A 22,175-nucleotide genomic window follows, 5' to 3' on the forward strand; every position below is an offset into this window, starting at 1 on the left:
ATTCCAAACCCTTTCTCATCACTCTCTCTGTCATGTTCTTGAAACACCTCTGGCAGAGACTACAGCCGGTTCTGGACTGTTCCTTCTTCCTCGTAAAGATTCCTAATGCTTCCAGAGAACGGAGACCTAGTCAGCTAACATTTCTGTTCATTCCTGCTACTCTTATCTTACTCTGGATCCATCTCCTAACAAGAGACCTGGATTCTATCTGAGCCTCGGATTCCTCAGCTACAAAATGGGGATACAATTTCCATCCTGCCTACAATACAGGGATCTTGTGAGAATCAACGTGACAGGAGAGGAAAGGGGAAGAGTTAGGATGAGAGACTTCCAGCCAGGTCTTTAACAGCTCTTTCTGTCAGCAGCAAAACACTACGTATATATAGAAGCCTTCTATCCAATCAATCAAAAAATCTTTCTTGAGCCTAGCTGGCCATGGTTACAGCTCTGGGTTAGGAGTTAGAGACGATGCAGGTATGAATGAGAGCAGTCCTTATCCTTAGGCTCCTTGCAGCCCAGAATAGGACTGTGTCAATTTTCTGCCATTAGGCAGGATCTAACCGTTCAAAGAGCGCTATGTATTGTAAAAGAGGAGAAAGAAATCAGTCTGACCACAGGTGGCCTCAGAAGCTTCACAGAAGGAGCACGACTTAAGCCACCCCTTGACGTAGGGTGACAGAAAGACAGGCTACTCTGCACCAGACACTGGGCTAGATGTTATGCTGTTAACCCTCATAATACCCTGTGAAGGAAGCAGGTGATGGCATGCCCATTTCATAGCCAAGGTAACTGAAGATGAGTGAGGCTGTGTGTGCCACTCAAGGTCAAACAGCTAGTAAGTAGCAGAGCTAGGATTTGAACCTAGGTCTACTTTACTTTACTCCAAAGCCTATGTGTGTGCTTGCTTACTTCATGGTCTGCCTTACTTCATATATAGCAACATGAAAGGAGAACCAGATAAACTCTCAAGTTCTTTCTACCACAAAATCCAATGATTTGAATGAGGGGGCAGGGAGAGGAGGTTTACTGCTGCTCTGTCTTCCCCATAAGACTGTGATCTTATGGCAGGTTTCATGTCTTATTAACTGGAATAGCCCAAGTATCTGACACAGAGTCTGGCAGGTAGGAGACACTAAGTATTTGGGGAACATGTGAGTGAATAAATGGATGACTAAACACCTGCCCCATCAACTCTGTTCTGAGGTCTAGAAGTAAGGTCCAAAATCTCAAGCTCCATGTTCTGACTCTCAGCCTCAGTATCTATGATATCAACTATCTACTAATCTGTTGGCTAAAGGTACCTACCCTTTTCCTTTCTTGTTTTCAGGAGTTAGGGGACATGTGAGGAGGGAAAAGGATAAAAAGGGAACTTGGGCAGTTAACAGAGAAAAGAGAGGAAGAGGAAAGGGGTGAAAGGAGAGAAGCTAAAAATGGAGACAAAAAGGAAGGGGATGCCTGGGCAAGACTGAAATGTCTGAGGCCAAGACTTTGGGAAAGGTTTTTTTTTTTCCTTCTGGTTCCAGAACCAAGGATTATTTTTAAGAGCAGCAGTGCGAATTCCTCTTCATAAATTTTAAATGAAGGGAACTTACTTGTCCAAACCCCAGACTAAATCTGTCAGCAGGAGGTATAGATAGTGAAGCTCCTCAGGGTTCTCATCTTCATTTGTCACTGCTGTCCTACCCTAGCCCAACTCTCGCCTGGTTTAGGCTGAAGCCTGCAGTGGTCAAAGACACGCAGGTTCTTCTGCTATTCCTCTGCTCCTTCTACAAGTTACTCCAGGATAATAAGCCCTCGGAGTCTAACTTTCCTTATGGAAAAGGGGATACTGACATCCCCTGGACCATTCCCCACAACTCCCTGTCATGAAAGCTTTGTTGAACCCTAAGAGGAAAGTGTTTCTATCTGGCTGATGAATTCCTCAAATGTGTGCTAATAAACTGGGGTGAAGATGTGGATGGAGGAGGCAAGGTCCCTTCAGAACTGTCTAGATCCTGGGTCCTAATACAGCTCAACCTTCTTTAAGTCTGATCTGCATATTATACACACATACCTTTCCTTCTTACTAAATTAGTAGAGAACACTGGGCTGAGAGTCAGAAAACCTAAAGGCTAGTTCCAGCTCCACCTCTAATTCACCATGTGACCTTGGACAAGTCATTTCACTTTCCTGGACCTTAGTCTCTATATCTATAAATTGAGGGTGACGTGTTCTTCTGAAGGATCTTCTGATGAATCAAATAAGATTGACAAAAACAGTTTAACTGCTTGAATCTATTTGGTTTGACATGAATGGTAAAGAAGGAATGAGGGGACGATCTCTTTTAAAAAAAAAAACAAAAAAAGAGGGGGCCGGCCCTGTGGCTTAGCGGTTAAGTGCACGCGCTGCAGTGCGCGTTCGGATCCTGGGCGCACACCGATGCACTGCTTCTCTGGCCATGCTGAGGCCGCGTTCCACATACAGCAACTAGAAGGATGTGCAGCTATGACATACAACTATCTACTGGGGCTTTGGTGGAAAAATAAATAAATGAAATTATATTAAAAAAAAAAAAAAAAAAGAGGGCTGTACCACCTTTCAGTTGAAGGGATCTGCTCTGAGTAAAAGAATTAGGAAGAGCTGTGACAGACATAGCGTCACTGTCTATCTCCACCAAAAGACAGTCAGGCACCAACTGAGACTGAAAAAGCACAAGAACTACAGGCATGCAAATCCCAACAGTTCCAAGTAGAGAGAAAATAAGAACCACCAGGGCCGGCCCCGTGGCTTAGCAGTTAAGTGCGCGCACTCCGCTACCGGCGGCCCGGGTTCGCATCTCGGCGCGCACCGACGCACCGCTTGTCTGGCTGTGCTGAAGCCGCATCCCACATACAGCAACTAGAAGGATGTGCAGCTATGAAATACAACTATCTACTGGGGCTTTGGGGGAAAAATAAATAAATAAAATTAAAAAAAAAAAAAAGAACCACCAGAAGTCACATATTGCTCAGGGAAAGAAAAAGAAAAGTAGTAATGACCAATTTAGTAGTGAACACTCAGGCTCTCAAAGCAGACACCTCAGTCTGAATCCCAGCTCTGTCTCTTACCAGCTTCGTGACCTTAGGCAAGGTACTTACCGTCTGTGCCTGTTTTCTTTGTTAAAAAAGGGTTCCTGCCTCATAAATGTGTTATTGGGAGAAATAAATGAGACAGCATGGGAAAGCCCTCAGAGCTTGGGGCCTGGTGTAAGTGACTCGATGATACATATTTTTATTCCATTTAAGTACCACAAAAGGATGAATCAAAAGCAATAAAAAGGCCTAGGAGAAAGGAAAGAAATGTACATTTCCCTATTATCTACTATGTACCATTCCCATAATTAATGCCCAAAGCCTTAATTATTCTCATTTATTCCTAATAACCTTTTGAGGTCAGTAGAATTATCCCTATCTTACAAGACGAAACCGAGCCTCAGAGAAGTAAAGTAACTTGTCTACAACCATACAGCTGGGAAATAGAACTTCCTGGAACCCTGGTCTGTGTTCTTTCTACTACATACTTTGCACTTTCTCGTGCTCAAAAGTAAGGAGACCCTCACATATCAAAGTAGGCATCAATAATAAAGTTTTAGGAAATGGACCAAATTCTCCCATTTTGTACTTAATGAAGCAACTGTTGGTTCTGCATGCCTGGGGAAAAGATGGACAGGGGTGGAATGCAAATGCACCATCGGGTTCCAGAGTTGTAGGACTTGATTCACCAAGCCCTCCCAAGGGGCTCTCAGCCTGTTGTTGCAGTAAGAGAGGAGACAGGTTTGTGCCAAACTGGACGGACACACCCCAAAGGACAAGATGTTCTAAGACTGTAACAAAGCGGCAAGAAGCTGTAAGAGGTACCTGGGCTGAACTCAAATACCTGATCAAAACACCTTATACTAGGAGGGAATACAATGCTATGAACACCTTTGCAAGAATCACCATGTACTATGCCCTGGGCATGCATATTATCCCTATTTCTGGGAAGCCCGTTACTGTGGCCCAGATGACTACAAGTTAGTCTGAGAAGAAGCACTCCTCCTGAGGCAGGCTATTATTTTGGAGCATTCCATCAAAAAAATAATAGGGAAAAGGTTCTACAGGAATATAAGGAAACTGGGACTTTACAGCTGGCAACTAGGGGAAAGGAGCCAAGAAGTGAATTATGAGAAAATTTTGGGAAGAACTGGGGCCTTGACCTTGATCAAAGGCTTTTGGCAGGGTGGGGAACCAAGCAAAAGGCATGAGACAAGAGAAAGGGAGTGCTTCAGGGGGCTAAGGAAAGATTTTTGACAGAAGAAATCATCTCCCACATTTGTTAAACAAATTTTTTTTTTAATAGCATGTCCCTACAGAACTCTTGCTGTTTAGAGTAGAGCAATCTCCACGGCCTGCAGGAAAACTGATTGAAAGAGGTGTTACTGAAGTGATATGGTCCTCAGGAGAGGGGAAGGAAAATGGAAGCTGGGTTCTCTAGGCCTCTGGGGTGGCAACCAAAGAAAGAGTGAGCAGCTTCAGGAGATAATCATAGCATAACCACTCCAGGCTCAATCAGGCAGGGCTCACCTGCAGGTGGCCTCAGACCCACTTCTGCTACAATCAGCACTTGAGAGTGCACAACTGCCCACATCCCACAGGGAGTACAAGATTGGCCACAGAGCAAATAGCCCTGGTCCCAAAAGCCACACTTGCCAATCTATTTGTTAGTTCTGTTCTAGCTGCCCCCTAACCTCTTAGCCTCAAAACTCTAACTGCCTCAACCCTTGTGAGGCCTGCTTTTCCCAGCCTTGTCCAAACCCCATGGTCTTGCAATTCTACCAGACTCCTCCCTCTCACAAGGATATCAGACCTTGACTGGCTCTACTGTGTGGTTGCCTATGCCCTGGCATAATAAACCAACTGGCTGTGTTGCCATAGGAGTTAAAAAGATGACCTCACAACGTAATAAAAATGCAGCCAGGTGACAAAATGGCTCAGTAAAACCCTCCTCTACTCCCTAACAAAGACAGGGGTCAGATGGCTAGTATATCACAAAAGGAGGCCCCGGAGGACAGCTGGTTTCTTAATGACAGGTAACATTAGGGCTCTTGAGCCCAATCCATGTCCATGTATGAGAACATAATGCAAGCCATAAAGGATGAAACTCAATCCAGGCAGTCTCTAGGCTGCCTGGAGGAATGTCCAGAGAATATAACAGACACGCAAGACAATCATTCTTGCCTCTGCATTTTCTGGGCAGCTAACAGCATTTCTCCTTCCTCAGCTGAAGCTGTCTCCAATTTCCCCCTCCTCCTTCCCTAGAAGAACCAAGCCTGCAGAAATCATCAAGGGAGGCACAAGTAATTACTGTTTTCTTTTCTCCATGCTAATGAGACAGTTGGATGGTTGCCCTTCCCCCTTCTAAGTAGGAAGCAAGAATCTAAGGCTTTATAATCTGTAACCAACACACCAAAGCTCAGGCCAGACTGCTCTGCAACTGAAACGTGCAGAAGATAGCTTTCTGCCCCTGATGAGATCAGAGCTGGAAGAGGCTCTACCATTTTACAGACGGGGAGGTCAGACCATAGTGGGAGAGGATCTGTCCCAAGTCACAGAAGGAAGTCAGTGGCAGGGCCAGAATCAGTCTCCTTACACCCAATCAGTGCACTTCCCACAACATCTAGACTTCCTACAGTACAGATTGACTTTGGAGGTGTCCTAAATGTGGAGCCTGGAACTGTTAAAACAGTTTCAAGTTCACATATTGGCTTTTGAATACATATTTTAAAAGCAATGGCAATGTCTGCAGATGTGGACTCAGCCCAAGAACCCCAGTTCTGCGGTTGAAGACCAGGATCTGAGAGATAATGCCAATTTTACCCAAAAATTAAAATCAGAAGTAGATGGTCAGGCAAAACAAGAATCTGTGAATTTTAGTTCAGATTCTGCTCAGTTATGTGAGGACTGTAGATACCAAGGTTGGGGTCCAGAGATAGCCTTAAGAGTGAACTTCAGGTCTGGTAGATAAAGAAGCTCCTGAGTATAGAACACTAGGACATCAGTCCACTAGTCCAATCCCCGTATTACAAAGACGAAGAAATTGAATCTAGCACTATCAGGGGCTTAACCTGAAAGGACTCACGGTGAAGCAGCAGGACTGAAGGATGCTAGGGCCCAGAGCTAGCCATGGCCTGTCTGCCTAGCCATGGTCAGAGAAAAAAGAAGACAGTCTCTGGAAAAAGCCAGCATTTGCAAAAGCTGTGCAGAGAATAAAATGGTTCAAGTTTTTAAGACGGAATAATTTGTAGAATCTAACATGGCTTATTTTTTTAACCTGAAGACTGGCTCCTGTCAGCCTCTAAAACCTCTTCTCTTCCCTCTGTCTCTCCTAGCTCTATCAGGTCAGGTGAGATTCAGCAACTCAAATCCAGCCCTCAAACTAATTCTGACTCCAGGCAGAAAATATTTAAAATAGCCTTAGCTCTAATTCTCATCCCCTACCTACAAGGGCTGGATATCAACCCTTCCTCCCTGTTCTGTACCAGAGTTGACTGTGGTGCTCCTTGCGGTATTCCCCGATTTTGCCAGTGCTGAACACCAGCCTTCACCTTCTAGATGGCAAAAAATCATGTGCTCTATTCTATAAACAGGCCCAGGTCCATGTGAGAGCCCCTGCCTTAGTCACCTACCCGACACCTCAGGCCCTCCTAAGACTAAAGCCCAGCTCTGAACCCAAGGCCAGGCCTCCCCACCAGTGGCCATTCTCCAGAGACTGCCTGCCAGCCTGGACTGGCACTTGAGTTTGCCCCTCTCCCCAACCTACTGCAGGGGAGGCAGCATGGTATAATAGAAACAGTAGGGGCCAGCCCCATGGCGTGGCAGTTAAGTGAGCACGCTCCGCTACTGGCGGCCCGGGATTCGGATCCCGGGCGCGCACCGACACACCGCTTGTCTGGCCATGCTGAGGCGGCGTCCCACACACAGCAACTAGAAGGATGTGCAACTATGGCATACAACTATCTACTGGGGCTTTGGGGGGAAAAAAAAAAACAACAGCATGACAACAGACTTGGATTTGAGCCTTGGCTCTGCTGCCTTAACTGTATCGTGAGGCATTGTTACGTAACTGCTCTCATGTATCCTCTTAGAGCTTTGATCATTCTGTTTACTTGTCTGTCTCTTCTACCATTCTCCCCTACTTGGGAACAGCAAATAGTTGTTTCCCTGTACCCTCAATGAGTCAGTTACTATCTACCGAATGACCCTCTAAAACTAAGTTCCCACGTCTGTGAAAGAGGGGTATCACCTCAGAATTATGAGATAAAGGAAAAAAAAAAAAGTATGTAAATAGCTTGGATCAGTGACTGGCCCTTTTTCCTCTACTGTATCATGGATGCCCACAGCCAAATGTTTGCCTGTACTGAACTAGACTGGCCATCCTAGACACATCATGCCTTGCTGAACCTCTAGGATCAGCTGAACCTGACCCCTCCAGTTTGTTCCACTCCAGTAATTAGACTGAGTGCCAACTCCTGGAACACTGCCAGTAAAAACAGCTCAAGATACGACTACTCTCATCACACAGGTAGTAAATTTCAAGAAATTAAGTGTGGGCATACAATAATATTCTAGATTTAAAGAAATGGGGAACATGGAAGAAGAGAAAAAAGGGAAAAGGCTGTGTTCTGAAGTTGGGTCTTAGAGAAGAAATCCCAAATTCCAAGGAGTGGCAAAAGTCATGTACTGGAGCCTACAGAAGGGCCAGAAAAATGAAACAAATTGGCTGAGATCCCATAGTAAACTGAAGGGAGAAATGAGTTTGGAACCCACCACTGTGGTCTCCTCATCTAGTGGTTTTTCTGTCCTACAGGGTAGATGCACAATGTTCTAGGAAAAAGAGAGTAAGGCCTAAGGGGTTCAGTATAGTGGCATGGAGAGGCACACAAGGGATGTCAAGTGGTACTTACGCAGTTTCTGGCTTGGAGAAGTGATTGAGAATTAAATCCAGCCTTTAGTTTTCCAGCGGCCTAATATGCTCTGGAAGTTGAAGGGCAGAAATAAGTTCAATCTGGCCAGAACAAGTGCCAGCAGTTCGGGAAGGGGAAGGGTACAGGGTGTCCTCAAAGTATCATGAGCCCCTCTCCCACAACACCAGCTGCTCTGGGTGATCACAACCTTTTGCCCACCCATCCCCAACTTCCCAATTCAAATTATGTTTCAAGTTTTCTAGGATATTGTCTATGTCCCAATAGAGGGCCCTCAGACTTACAACCTGGGGGTGAAGTATAGAGAAGTGGCAGAATAAGAGCTCTGTGCCATGAGGAAGAATCTGACTGAGTCTTTTCCTTTTTCTATTCACCATATTCACCTGAACTTCTGCGAAGTTAAATGATTTGCCCAAGGTCACACAGCTAATAAGGGCAAATCAGGACTTGACTACATCCTGTGTTCTTTTGTGACCATGGTGACTTCCAGCAAACTTGACCTTTACAAAGTTTTGAGCAGTAGGTTGGGCAGGCATTCTCTGCTAAATCATTCTGTCCCTTCTGAAAAATCTCATTTGACACCTCCAATTCACTTCAGGCCTAGTCCTGACATTTATCTTCTCTTACAGAACTTTCATAATTATGTTCTAACTCAGAGGTCAACCAACTTTTTCTGTATATGGCCAGATAGTCAGTATTTTAGGCTTTACGGGCTATAGCAGTCTCTAGTATTCAACTCTGCCACTGTAGTATGAAAGCAGTCATAGATGAACAAATGAGTGGCTGTATTCCAGTACAACTTGATGAAAAGAGGCAGCAGACTGGATTCAGCCCACAGGCCATAGTTTGCTGACACCTGTTCTAACCTACCGTCTCCAATCACCCCATCTCCCAATCCATCATACACACTCATATCACAGCCCTGCACACTGAATGCATCCCCTTTGCCTACAGGATAAAGTTTAACCTCTTTTTTGCCTACAGGATAAAGTAAACCTCTACCATCCTCTACCAAATCCTTCCCTACACACTATACTCCAATCACAGAAGGGTTATCACCTGGCAACTTCCTACCTTTCTCCATGCTGTTCCCTAACACCTGCAATGCCCTCTCCATTCCTGTGCCAATATTACCTATTCAGGGACAAGCTCAAATGCCAACACCTGTGAGAAGTCCTTGCTTGTTCTGCCTTACATAATTAGTCATATATATGGCCTTCCATCACCCACCACTGCCTCCCCACTCCCCCACAATTCTAAGCTTTCAGGAGTAGGGACTGTGATTCAACACTGTATCCTTTGCAGTACCTAACACAGCACCGTGTCTGCTGACTGAACAGGCTGCTAGGCTGAGAGGAGGTCACTAGAACATGGGGATCTTTGGGTCTACCAGAACCAAGAGATGACTCACAGCATCAACAGAACCTTTACTCTGCTTCAAGGGCTGTCCCCTCTCTCCCCATCATGATTCTTGGGCCTGGCCAGGTAAGTACTTAATGTAGGGCAATGCCAAGATCAGGCATTTCACTAGGTGGCTCTAGTCTGTGCTGAGATATGTCAAGGGAAGAGGAATCCTATTTTCAGAGCTCCTTGTCCCTGACCTCAAACTGCATCCTTAATACCAGCCATAAACTGATCCTAGATCCAGATTTAGCCCAAGATCAACAGACAGCCCTCTAATAAGCGCAGATCCTTGGTCCCCAAATAAAAGGGATTTCACCCAGGGAAAGGCTCAGGGCATGCAGTCCGACCTCAAATGATGAGAGAACTCAAAGGTATGTGGTAAGAATCATCAGGAGCATCACCTCTGGATGGAAAAGGACCTCTATTGAGATTAAGGGTCCTGGGCAAGCCTGTAGCCCACAGGTATGGCTATCCTGGTTTGGAGAAGCTATGAGGCCAAAGACTAAATTGCTGAAGGGAAAAAACAAAACAAACACACAAAAGAATTTTTCTCCTAAGCCCAGAACAGACCAACATTCCATCTAGGTAAGTGAGCTTGTCACCGGCATGGGGTACTTAGCATATCTGCCATTTCGGGATTACGCCTGTCAAGTTTTAATTAGGGTAATTAGAGTTAAAAATGTAATTTCATTTCAGGGGTATTTTGAACAGATTCCATTAATTTCTTTTTTTACAAAAACACAGAAAGGAGGGGCTGGTTGAGTGGAGCAGAAAATTTTGCTATCAGAGAAGCAAAGCCATGTGCCTGGACCAGACAAACTTTCAAACCACTGCCAAGAACCCCCAGCACCTCTGCAGCCTTGGACCAGAGGACAGAGGGCTGCTGCTCTTCAGCTTTCCTCCCTTGGTTTCCTCCCTGAAACTAAGTTTCAGTCCACACCTGCTAATAAATCCACCTCCTCCCCAGGTGCTGCTCTCAATGGCTACTACTATAGCCCTAAGTCTAGGGCTGTCAATCTGATTTGCTACATGTTAGGGACTGCTCTAATGTCCACCCCTTTATCAAGAGTTCCTGGACACATCTGTGCTAGCTCCCTGGTCTGGAGTGCCCTCCTTGCCTTGCCTGCCTCAACTCTTACTCCTCTTTGAAGGCACAGATCAAACTTACCTCCCCCAGGAAAGCCCACCTTCATGCCTCTATAATCCCACAGTCCCTTGCACATGCCTCTATTAAGGTACACACAGAATACTGTGATTTGTTTCCTTGTGTGACTCTGATGCTACATTGTGAGCATTTCGGGGCAGAGACTGGGTCTTCATCTGGGAATCCTTAGCAGTAGCACAAGCCCTGACACACAGGAGAGACTCAACAAATACTTGTTGAGTGACTGACTATAGAGAGAATTTGGTCTGACCACACTGGTAGCTGAGCATGCTAAGTCCTCAGGTTCTACAATGCCGAGAAATATCCAGTCATGGAGTCTCTTCCCCCTCCTTGCACAGGGCCAGTTCAGAAACCTGACTCTGCACTCCATGCAGGAGGAAGCCCTCTCATTGATCCCAAATGATGACTGATCTCTCCCATTAGAGCCTGCTCGTGCCTTAGGGACCTTGAAAAGGAAATGAGAAAGCAAAAGCAAGCAGAGCATCATCCCCCATCCTCCTCACCACTGGTTTTAAAGAATTTCCCCCCAGTCTTTGAAGGGCCTAAGGGAGAGGGCTTGAGCTCCAGTTCAGTCTGTAGAAAGGTAAGGGACAGCCGTGGTAGAACACAGTTCATCAGCTTGGAATCAAGTGTTGCAAGTGCTCAGAAATGTTGTAATGTAATACAATAGAGAACATGCTACGTGACAGAGGGCAGCCAAGTCACTTCACTTCTCTGAGCTTCAGTTTCCTTTTCCAACCTATCCCAGTAGGTTGTTAAGAGAAATAAACACACAAATGTTAAGGGCTTAACCCAATATTTAACACTTAGTAGGTATTCAGTAAGTGATTTTTCCATCTGAGGAGGGGGCCTGTACTATGTACCTAGCATCATATTATGTATGAGTTTATAAAGGTGAGGAAAACATATCAAAAGTGGATATGAGTTAACCATTTCCCGATTTGCTCAGGGCAGCCCTGCCTGATGGTCCCAAGGGAAGAGGGCTATACTAGCAGAACTGTTGTGTTGACAAATGTAACCAGATCCATTTCACGGTAATCAGATTCTCCCCAGCTAGGAGCACTCCTCAGGCCTCCTCCCAGGCTCCCCAGGCCTGGCTGCAGGCCCCTATTGATCCATTTCTAATTAGGAGCTGTGTCAGTGCTTCTGACAGAAGGTCAGGGCCTAGGCTGCCTCAGCTGGCCTCGGGCCAAAGCCTGAAATGCCCTGCCCAGGGGAGACCCAGAGAATGGACACCTTTACGGTAGAAAAGGATCCCAGACTGAACTCATCATAAAGCAGCACGAAATTTTAGAGCTGAAAGGGTCCTTTATAAGCAGGGGCTTTGTATATTACAGTTGAGAAAGCTGGAGTCCAGAAAAGATAACTTGTCCATGATGGTACAGGAAGATAATGCAGATCTTCTTCTAGTTCTTTCCTCACAATAAGTATTTCCCAACCTAGCTACACAACAGAAGGACCCAGGGAACTCATTAAAAATACAGTTTTCTAGGCCCCACCCCAGACAGTCTGATTGAGAACATATGCATTGGCTCTGGCTCTTTTGCTAAGTATATGATCATCTTCCAATAGAAGTGAACCCTGAAATCACAGGATCCAGTTCAGACCTAGATTCAAATCTACCTTGGGTCATAATAGTGCCATTCAGAAGCAACCCACTATTGTCTGATCCAGCCTCCCATGACCCTCATCATAAAAGGATTATTCTAGAGGCCTTAGTTGAAGGGTCTGTCATAAATGGTTCAGACTTCCTAACATTCCACTAGCTTGGCTGTCAGCAAAGACATTTCCTTTCCAAACCAGTATGAAACTAAAATGTCTCTTATGAAGATTAGAAACACTTATGGAGAGGGGTGTAAGGAATAGTGGGAGATGGTGTGATACTGAAAGTGTGGGACCTGGGGTACGGGCAGATACCAGTGTCTGCGTGTAGGGGAGGACTTGTATGGATATGTAATGGAGTGGACAGGGTGGTGTCTGTGAAACAGGCTTGCAGATACTTTCATGGCACACAATTCTGGGTATCTGGGTAGAAAACAGTGCGACGGGGGTAGAGGAGGATAAATGTGTGGGTACGTGACAGCAGGAGGGAGTAGACGACCTGAAGGTATAACGGAGACAGGATGGATATATATGGAAGAGAAGAAATGTGTGCACCTTCGTGACTGAATTGTGTGTGTATGTGTTGCAAAGCACAGGAACCTGTAGGGATAGGAAGGAGTATGTGTGTGTGTCTGTATAGACTAGACACCTGTATGCATGAGAAAACAGATTCATAAGCATTTCTGACTCATCCAGCCCTGGCTTTGCCTGAAGGCTCATACCACTCAAGGGCAGGCCTGTCTGCAGAAATTTCTCATAAAATTGACATTCTGACAACTACTAAAAAAAATAAAATGATAACGACACCCCCAGCATCGTGGGAGGTTTAAAAAAGTCAATGCCAATAAAACATAAGAGATAGATGAGAAGCAATTATGCCATTATTACTTCTCAGCTTCACATGGGGAAGTGTTATTTGGAGTCAAATACCGTATAGCTGATTCACATCCCAACTCAAGGGCCTGGATTTCCTGGGTTACCTGGGGAAGAGGGCAAGAAAGAAGAAAGTAGGTAGAGAAAGGTAAACAATAAAGTCTAAAAAAAAAAAGAACTGGAGAAACAGGAAGATGAAAGAAAAGCAAAGGGTTGAGAAGAAACCAAAAATAAAAGGCAAGTGGGTCACAAGACATTGGAAGAAGGGAAAGAAAGAAGAAGAACAGAAAGAAAAAAAGGAGAAAAGACAGGAGAAATTCCTTTAGGCTGGCCTAGAAATTTAGCACACATTCTAGCAGGAATTCTGGCTAAGGGCATGGGTGGATTAGCAGACGGGGCCTAACCTCTGTACTCCCTCACTGCTCTTACTCCAACCATTCCCTCCACCTGGAATGTTCTTCCTACCATCTTTGCCAAACTGAATTTCTGAATCTTCAAGGACATATTCAAATGCTACAGCTTCTAGAAGCTTCCAAGATTTCTCCCAGTTAGAAGTTATTTCTCCAGAACTAGCATAAACTTCCAGAGCACTTTGTCATATTTCACCTGTAGCATTTAACATTCAACTTTATAACATGGGTATCGGTACACATGCGTTTCTGTCACTCATTCTGCAAGTACTATCTGTGCCAGGTCATTCTACTGAGCAGGAGCACAGGGAAAATGGGGGTTAAGCACTGCGCTGCTGACAGAAGGTAGCAAAGTGAGGTGGCACCAGGCTGTATAAGCCTTGTAGCCAAGCCCAGAGTTGAGATTTTTATCCTTTCCAACCTGGGGTGGAGGCGGAGAAGAAGAGGGGCAGTTTAAAGACATCTAATCTCCCTTATTTAGTTGCCCTACATTAGAACGAGTCCCCTCAAAAACCCTGGAAAACAGGTTCAATTCCAGGCTCTGCCTACTGCAGTGGCATTACAAGAATTTCCCACAGAGAAGGGCAACAGTGAAAGAAAAACAAAGGATAAAAGGGTGGGGGGATGGTGCAGAGGGAGGGCAGTAGGGCTCAAGGAGGAAGAAGCTGGAGGGGAGGAAACAGAAGAGGAAAAGAAGAGGCAAGGAAAGCACAAGGGGGGACAGATCTATCTTGGCACTGAGGCTCCTTGTGGCTGAGCTGTCCTCTACATCTTTCTAGGTAGAAAAAATAAGGTCAATCTGCTGCTAGTGACAGAAATAGACCCTCTGCGCCAAGATGAGGTCGAGCACATTACTAACTGCCACCTCAGCCCTCCCTTTGCTCAGGATGATAGAGCTGTACCGAGAAGTGAAGTTTGCCCAGCTCTACCAACCATCCCAAAGTACGCCAGAAGCCCCTTGCCCGATGCCCTGAGAGTGTGTGAGGCAGAAGCACCGAACACTTCTCAAGTTTGAAGCAGGGCCTGCCCACGACCTATGACTGCTGCTTAGGATCCTAGACAAAAGCTCTGCTTCCTTCTCTGGACCTTAGTTTCATCTGCAAAAAGAAGAGAGTAAACAAGACACTCTCTAAGGGCTAAAATAGCCTATGAGTTTACAGAAGCTGCTTCCCACAGAGGGTGATGTATAATGTGGGAATTTTCCTAACCTATCAAGTCTTAACTACATTCTTTATACTCCGAGCTATGGCCAGTCTGAAGACAAAAAGGAGCCAGACCCAGAATGGAAGCCATCCTGACACCATCATCCATTTGGCCCTGTCCAAAGTCTAGTTCCCGCCCAGACCTGTTTATCCCACAGGACACAAACAGATGTGCAGGCCCAAGGATGTGCTTTGTCTGACCCACACGAGTTTGTTATTAAAACCTCTAAGTTAACTGCCAAGATTTAAAATCAGATCTCTTTTTTTTAAAATTAGATTTCTAGCTTCTCTTAAAAATATCCGAGATCTGGCAACACTAGACCCTCTGGGGTAAAGGTCAAAGGGCCTATTATAATCCTGTAATTTATTTGAAGCCGTCTCATTTTCCCTAAAAAATTCATGCTAACTTATCATGCATTCTATAACATGATTTAGTGTAAAAGTAAACTTTTAAATTACTAGTTATAATATTTAAACTAATCCAAGTTCAAAAAAATCTGAGTATATTGACACTTCAGGAAGATATATATTTTATCCTGTGATTTCATGTATCATCTGATATGCAACCACGTGTCCCAGTTTGAGAAACTCCAACACAGTTTATCCATTCACTCAAAAAATACTTAGGTCCTAAGGTAGGCTCTGGGAAAACATTAATTAACAGGACAGACATGGTTCCTGCCTCTGTGGAGCTCATGGTCCAGTGGGATATAATGGAAAGAAGCCATAAAGAACAGGAGGCACAGGGCCGGCCCCGTGGCTTAGTGGTTAAGTGAGCGCGCTCCACTGCTGGCGACCCGGGTTCGGATCCCGGGCTCGCAGCGACGCGCTGCTTCTCCGGCCATGCTGAGGCCACGTCCCACATACAGCAACTAGAAGGATGTGCAGCTATGACACACAACTATCTACTGGGGCTTTGGGGGGAAAAATAAATAAATAAAATCTTAAAAAAAAAAAAAAAAAAAAAAAGAACAGGAGGCACAAAGAAACACTAAGCTGAAGATCACGAGTATATTCCACAACCTAGTGACCCCTTACGCAAGTTGTTTAACCTCTCTGAACCTGTTTCCTTGTCTGTAAAAGGAAAAGGTTTAATTAAGCAGTTGCTGTTCAAAAGTCCTCTCCAGCTCAAAATTATACCAGCATCACAAGAATTTAGCCCAATACTCTTTTCAAGTTCCTAACACTTATTAGCCTCCTCCCTTTATCTGGGAAATCACGATCTGTTGTCATGGAAATTACCATGGTGTTTCACAAACTGGATGATGATGTTACAGTAATTACAAGAAGCCAAAGGGAATAGGTAGCAAGAAGAGTCACTTACACAGAAAGTCACCTACTTTCAACACACAGGAGCTGCTGTTCATTGCAGCTAGTGGGGGAAAAGACCAGGTACTAACTCATAAGTAAAACAGTTTTGATTTGTATTAGATGTTGTGGTTTCTTTCATGAGGCATCAGACCCACTTCCCCCTAGCTTGTGAGTGTTAGAGACTGCAAAACATGTCAATTTTACAAGGACAAAGTTCACTGAGCCTTAAGTAGTTTCCCGTCCTTGTGAAGTCCTAAGACAAACCAGGAGACAGACTTATACTCGCCAATAGGGGCACCAAAAGTTACTAGTAAAATGAAGATAATTCATCTAGTCCCAGGGGACTAAGAGCATCATAACTGGGTCAAGTCCCTTCAATATGAGAGAGTTCCATCTAGAGCTGGGTTGGCCCATAGGGATCAGGCAAGTAGCAAAAATAACTACAGATGACCAAGTGTTTCAAAGAAAAAGTGCTAAGCTGGTGATAAATAGCAACTGGCAATGGACTTAGATATCACAGAGACAACAGGAAATGGTTTCGGCTTTGACAAATATGTTCTGTCTAAAGGAGCCAGCCACTAAGGAAGTCGTATGCGGAAGGAAGGAGAGAAATGAAGAATATGATTCTGTAAACTCAAGCATTTTGCCAAATTGGGCTGGTGCTCCAAAGGCTTGCCCAAAGATCAGAGCCATGTCCCTTTGCCTCAGTCCCAAAAAAGCCAAGATATAAGCTTCTTAATTATGGACAAGCCAGTACACAAGGAGTCATACATAATATAGGGAGTTCCTGGTAGAGGGCTCAGGGAGTGAAGCCTTCTGCAGAAGAGCTGGGGACTATTCCCACTCTTGTGAATAATAAAATTGCTCGTAGTCAATATCAGGCTCTAGCCCCTGCTACTTTCTCAAAAATCCTCCTTCCTCTTCAGGAGAAATCAGTCACCCTCATAGCCCACATGCCAGGTCCTCTGATCTCATCTCCACTGAAAGGCAGCCCCAATCTCCCCAGGCTGGGGTCCAACTCAAAATAAAAACAGCGCAGGTAAGGGGCTGGCCCCGTGGCGTAGCAGTTAAGTGCATGCATTCCACTGCTGGTGGCCCGGGTTCGGATCCCAGGCGCACATCGATGCACCGCTTGTCAGGCCACGCTGTGGCGGTGTCCCATATAAAGTGGAGGTAGATGGGCACAGATGTTAGCCCAGGGCCAGTCTTCCTCAGCAAAAAAGAGGAAGATTGGCAGGGATGTTAGCTCAGGGCTGAATTTCCTCACAAAAAAAAAAAGAAAAAAAAAAAAAACTGCAGGTAAAACAAGATATATATGTAAGCCGGACACAACCCAAGGGGCTGCCAGTTTGCAACCTCTGATCTAGAGGGTAATATCTTCTGAAAAGATCTAGGACAGACAGGACCTAAGGACTCCTAACATTTGTCAGAGAACTGTTTTTCCAAGGAGCTATCCAAGGTCCTAGACCACTTGGATCCTGAGCTTCAGAACCCATGATTCCACAACCTTCTTCTCTGGCTTGATCCACTGTCAAATATTTTTTAAAAGAAAGATTTAAAGAAGATATTAAGTACCTATTATATGCAAGGCACTCTAGGGAAACAAACACCTTGAACTTTACTCCTCGTGACTTTTGATTTACTACCTTTAGGAGCCATATGTCAGCCTGGACCCCAGTGCCACCTGTCTGCTACCCAAATTACTAGAGACCCAAACCACTGCTCTGCTTGACTTCACTCCTATATATCGCATTCATCTTAATGGCTTGGCTAGCCAGTGAGATGAAGGTTTAGCAGCTTGATTCTCCTCAAAGGGATACCTTTAAAACTCTTCTGCCTGGACTCCACAACTAAAAGTTCCTTTTCTTTGCAAAAGAGTACAGTTGCCCCATTACAGTCAGATGTCCCTGGAAGTGAACACTACAATGCTAAAAGCATACTCTCCCCCAAATCAAGATGGCATTCCCGGGGCCCGACCGGTGGCGCAAGCAGTTAAGTGCCCACGCTCCCGCTTTGGCGGCCTGGGGTTCGCCGGTTCGGATCATGGGCACACACCAACGCACCGGTTGTTGGGCCATGCTGTGGCGGCGCCCCATATAAAGTGGAGGAAGATGGGCATGGATGTCAGCCCAGGGCCAGTCTTCCTCAGCAAAAAAGAGGAAGATTGGCAGATGTTAGCTCAGCGCTGATCTTCCTCACACGCACAAAAAAAAGATGGCATTCCCTATGCTTCACTCCATCATTATTCTATCATCTCCAGATTCCCTCAGCATTTCCATAAAAGCAATAATACCTCTGCCAAACAGAAAAGAAGAAAGACTAGCTGCCCTTGAAATAGTAACTCAATCCAAGGAGGGAAGGTTTATTGCTGGATAAACTTTGTTTCTTATTTGCCAGGTCCCTCAAGCTAGATTTGTGAGCAGAGAGAACACAACAAAAATGGTTTTTAGGAAAAGGCGCCTGGCAGCAGTGAGGAGCATGGTATGAAAGAGGGCAAGACAGAATGGAAGGAGACCAGTTAGGAAGCTCCTATGGAGAATTAATGATCCTATAGCCCCATGATGGCCAAAACAGGCTCCATGTCTGAAATAGGGTATGGTTTTACAGTCCCTGGCTGGCTACCTGCTCCCTGAAGACAGCCTTATTCATGAGTATCACCCACCCACCCATCTAGCACCATGCAATCACATGGTAGGCACTCAAATGGTCAGAGATATAGAATATTACTCCTGTAAGAGCTCTCAGTGTACACAACAAAGAAACTAAGGCCCAGAGGACTTAAAATGACTTGCCCAAGCTCAGAGAATGGGTGAGTGGTGAAAAGGAAAGAGCACAGGCTTTGGAGGCAAGAAGGTCTGTGTTCAAATCCAACATTGCCATGAGGCCTCGAGCAAGTCATCCAATGTTTTCTCATCCGCAAAATAAGAGTAATACCTATTTTGTAGGATTGTCATGAGGATTAAGAGATATTGCCCTCTAGATACAACCACCAATTTACAGGAAATACAGAGGATGGAGAAACATATTAAATACACCATATAGACACAATGAGCAAAATTCAGAACATGGAAAACTCAACAGGAAAAACAACCCAGTTTCTTCAACATATAAAGGAAAAAAAAATAAAAGTGAACTTATAAATTGAAGAGACTTAAAAGATATAACAACCAATTACAATGTGTGGGTCTTATATGAATCCTAAATCAAGCAAACTGTAAAAATAAGACTGTGACATTTATGAGACAATTGGAAATTTGAACACAATCTGGATTTTGATGGTATTAAGGAATTGTTAAATTTTATAAGGTGTGACCATGGCATTGTGGTTGTGTTTTTAAAGTCATCTTTTAGAAATACATTGTGAACTATTTAAGGACAAAATACAATAGCTGAGATTTTCGTCAAAGCACAGGATGAGGAAAAGTAGGTAGGAGTATAAATGAAATAAGATTGACTGTGAACTGATAAAACCGTTGAAGCTGAGTGATGGGTAGATCATGCTTCATTAACCTATCCTGTCCACTTTGTATATATTTGAAATTTTCCATATTAAAAATAAAGAAGAATTGGTTAGGTTTAAATCCTGACAATTCCATTTACTAGCAGCGTGACTGTGGGCACATTTCTTAATCTCCTTGTGTCTTGGTTTCCTGTCTATATGATGAGGATCAACTGAATCTACTTCTTAGGGTTGAGGTGAGAATAAATATGATCTTTTATATATATAAATATTTACATATATAATATATATAAATTTTATATATAAATGTTTTATAATGTTTTATATATATTTCTATTTTATATATAAAATGTCTTAGAAAAGATTTATATATAAAATTTATATATTATAAAGACTTCTATAGGGGGCCAGCCCAGTAGTGTAATGGTTAAGTTCACGCACTCCACTTCAATGGCCTGGGGTTCGTGGGTTCAGATCCCGGGCGCAGACCTACACGCCACTTATCAAGCCATGCTACGGCAAGCGTCCCACATATAAAGTAGAGGAAGATGGGCACGGATGTTAGCCCAGGGCCAATCTTCCTCAGCAAAAAGAGGAATACTGGCAACAGATGTTAGCTCAGGGCTACTCTTTCTCACCAAAAAAAAAAAAGACTTCTATAACACACATATACACAAAGGGCTTAGTACATAGTAACCTTCAGTAAATATCAGCTTATTAATATGAACACAAGGTACCAAGTATGGTATCTCGTCACAGAATACCCAATTGGTACCCAATTCATGGTAGCTATTATTAATATGAAAGGCCGAGTTAGGTCTAGACCTCTAACACCCCCAGTCTCTCCTAGCAAATACCCCAGGACCTGACACAGGATCAGGAGCCAATTAATGTTTAACATGAAAGCGTTGCTCTCTGGGAGCAGGAAGGCCACCTTATTTCCCCCAACCAGGTAATTTAAGGTACATTTTCTAATATTCGCTGACAGAACAAAGAGGAAAGGCATGATCAATGTTCATGCCAGCCTTCAAAGTAATTTCGTAAAACACAGAAAATAAACACCCAGCTAGGGTCCACCTGGCAGGATAAAAGCTGACAAAGAAATGGCAATTTTTCCCTGAGCAAATTTACAAGTAATAGATGAGCTCTGAGAGACTAAGACGAAGCTCTTTAGTTTTTGGCATTCCCCTCCCTCCCCCTCCATTTTAAGAGAAGAACAACTCTCTTTTGACATACTTCAAGTCTGACTGATTGTTGGATTAATTCCTTCGCTGGAACGATGTGATTATAGGCACAAAGAGGTCATTCTCATCCTTCCATCCAGTTTAAATACAAATTGGCTTGAGAACAGTATGACCTTTTCCACCTGTTCCAGGAGGCTATGAGAAGGCATCACTCTCCCCCAAAGTATGGGACACATCCTCTCCCCTCTGCTCATTAGGAATATTGATGCCACTCGAGGTAGTCATTCATCTGTGTTTCTGGCTCAAGTTGTTCCCATTGCACAGAATGTCCTCTCTCCATCTCTACAGCCTAAATACTTTCTAGAAAAAAGGGGAGGAGAGAAGCACAGCAACTGAGAAAAGATATCTGGGTGTTGCTTCTGGACAGTCTGGGAGATATAGTCCAGATATAGAAATATTGGTGTTTCATAATTTATAAGCACAACCAGACAGAATATTGGAAATTGGGATGGTCGGGATAATATGTGGTCCCTATCCTTATCCTACAAGGCCCAGCTCAAATACTCACTCCTCCATAAAGGTTCCCTGGTTATTACATCCCCACAAATGAAGCAATTTCACCCTCCTCTGAACTTCCCAATCACTTTACCCCTTTAGGGTACTGCTACCTGAGAGTTCATATTACGGTTCTTAAAATTCTAGAAATACACACCGACCAGAATGGCTTAACATGAAAAAGACAATGCTAAGTGTTGACAAGGACGTGGAGCAACAGGAATTCTCTTATACACAGCTAATGAGAGTGTGATCTGGTATGCATTTGAAAACTGTTCGGAAATAACTACTAAAGCTGAACATATGCCTACCCTATGACTTGAGTTTTGCCTACACTCTTACTCCATCATTGCCCGTGTAAATGCTTCCCTTATTTTTTCTCCTAATCCTAGAGGCTGCTTCAGACCACTATTCCTGATCACTCCAGCCCAAAGAGATCTCCCCTTCTATGGGAAACTCTGCCATTTACCCATTACCTCTGAGAAATGACTCACAGATTCTTCACATATAAATGGCATCATCTGGTTTTATAATGCTACTTTTAGTACATTATCTAACTTGCTCCTCACAATAACACTGGGAGGAAGGCAAGATACAAAATATTAACCCCATTTTACAGATGAGAAAATGGAGGTTCAGAGAGGGGAAATGACTTATTCCAGTTTACCTGGCCAAATTAGTGCCAGGGAACAAGAGTAGACCTCAGTCTTATGAACCAAGCTCTCTACACCAAACTGCCCTATTATCAGCTACATCTTCATGATTATCCTATCTCCCCAAAGAGACCACAGGTTCCCTGAAAGCAAGAATATGTTGTACACATTTACAACCCTCACAGCACCAAGGCAGGCACTCAATGGGCTCCATACAGTTTGGCTGATTGATTCTGGTATTGTCCCCAACCTTTGAGGATGGACAAAGGCATAGTTCCTCTTCTTCCAGACCTCATCAGCAATGCTAAATTGTTGGAAGAAATCATAAACACAACACACCATCCCAAATAACATTTCTTTGTTGAGGGTAGGGAGGAG

General features: G+C 44.2%; 1 protein-coding gene across 6 annotated transcripts in view; it reads right to left on the minus strand.

The window, feature by feature from the left end:
• The window catches only part of RALY (RALY heterogeneous nuclear ribonucleoprotein), a 77,477-nt gene that overhangs the window by 46,427 nt on the left and 8,875 nt on the right, over positions 1 to 22,175 (minus strand). Inside the window, exon 2 of one of the 6 annotated variants that reach the window (XM_087445382.1) lies at positions 7,961 to 8,030. The exons of the other annotated variants lie outside the window; for them this stretch is intronic. The gene's annotated coding sequence lies outside the window, so the exon portion shown is untranslated. The remainder of the gene's footprint in view (positions 1 to 7,960; positions 8,031 to 22,175) is intronic. 6 annotated transcript variants of the gene reach the window in all.

Source organism: Ceratotherium simum, chromosome 21 (assembly GCF_057802395.1).
Source record: "Ceratotherium simum simum isolate JZ-2026a chromosome 21, ASM5780239v1, whole genome shotgun sequence".
In the NCBI taxonomy this organism is placed as follows: domain Eukaryota; kingdom Metazoa; phylum Chordata; class Mammalia; order Perissodactyla; family Rhinocerotidae; genus Ceratotherium; species Ceratotherium simum.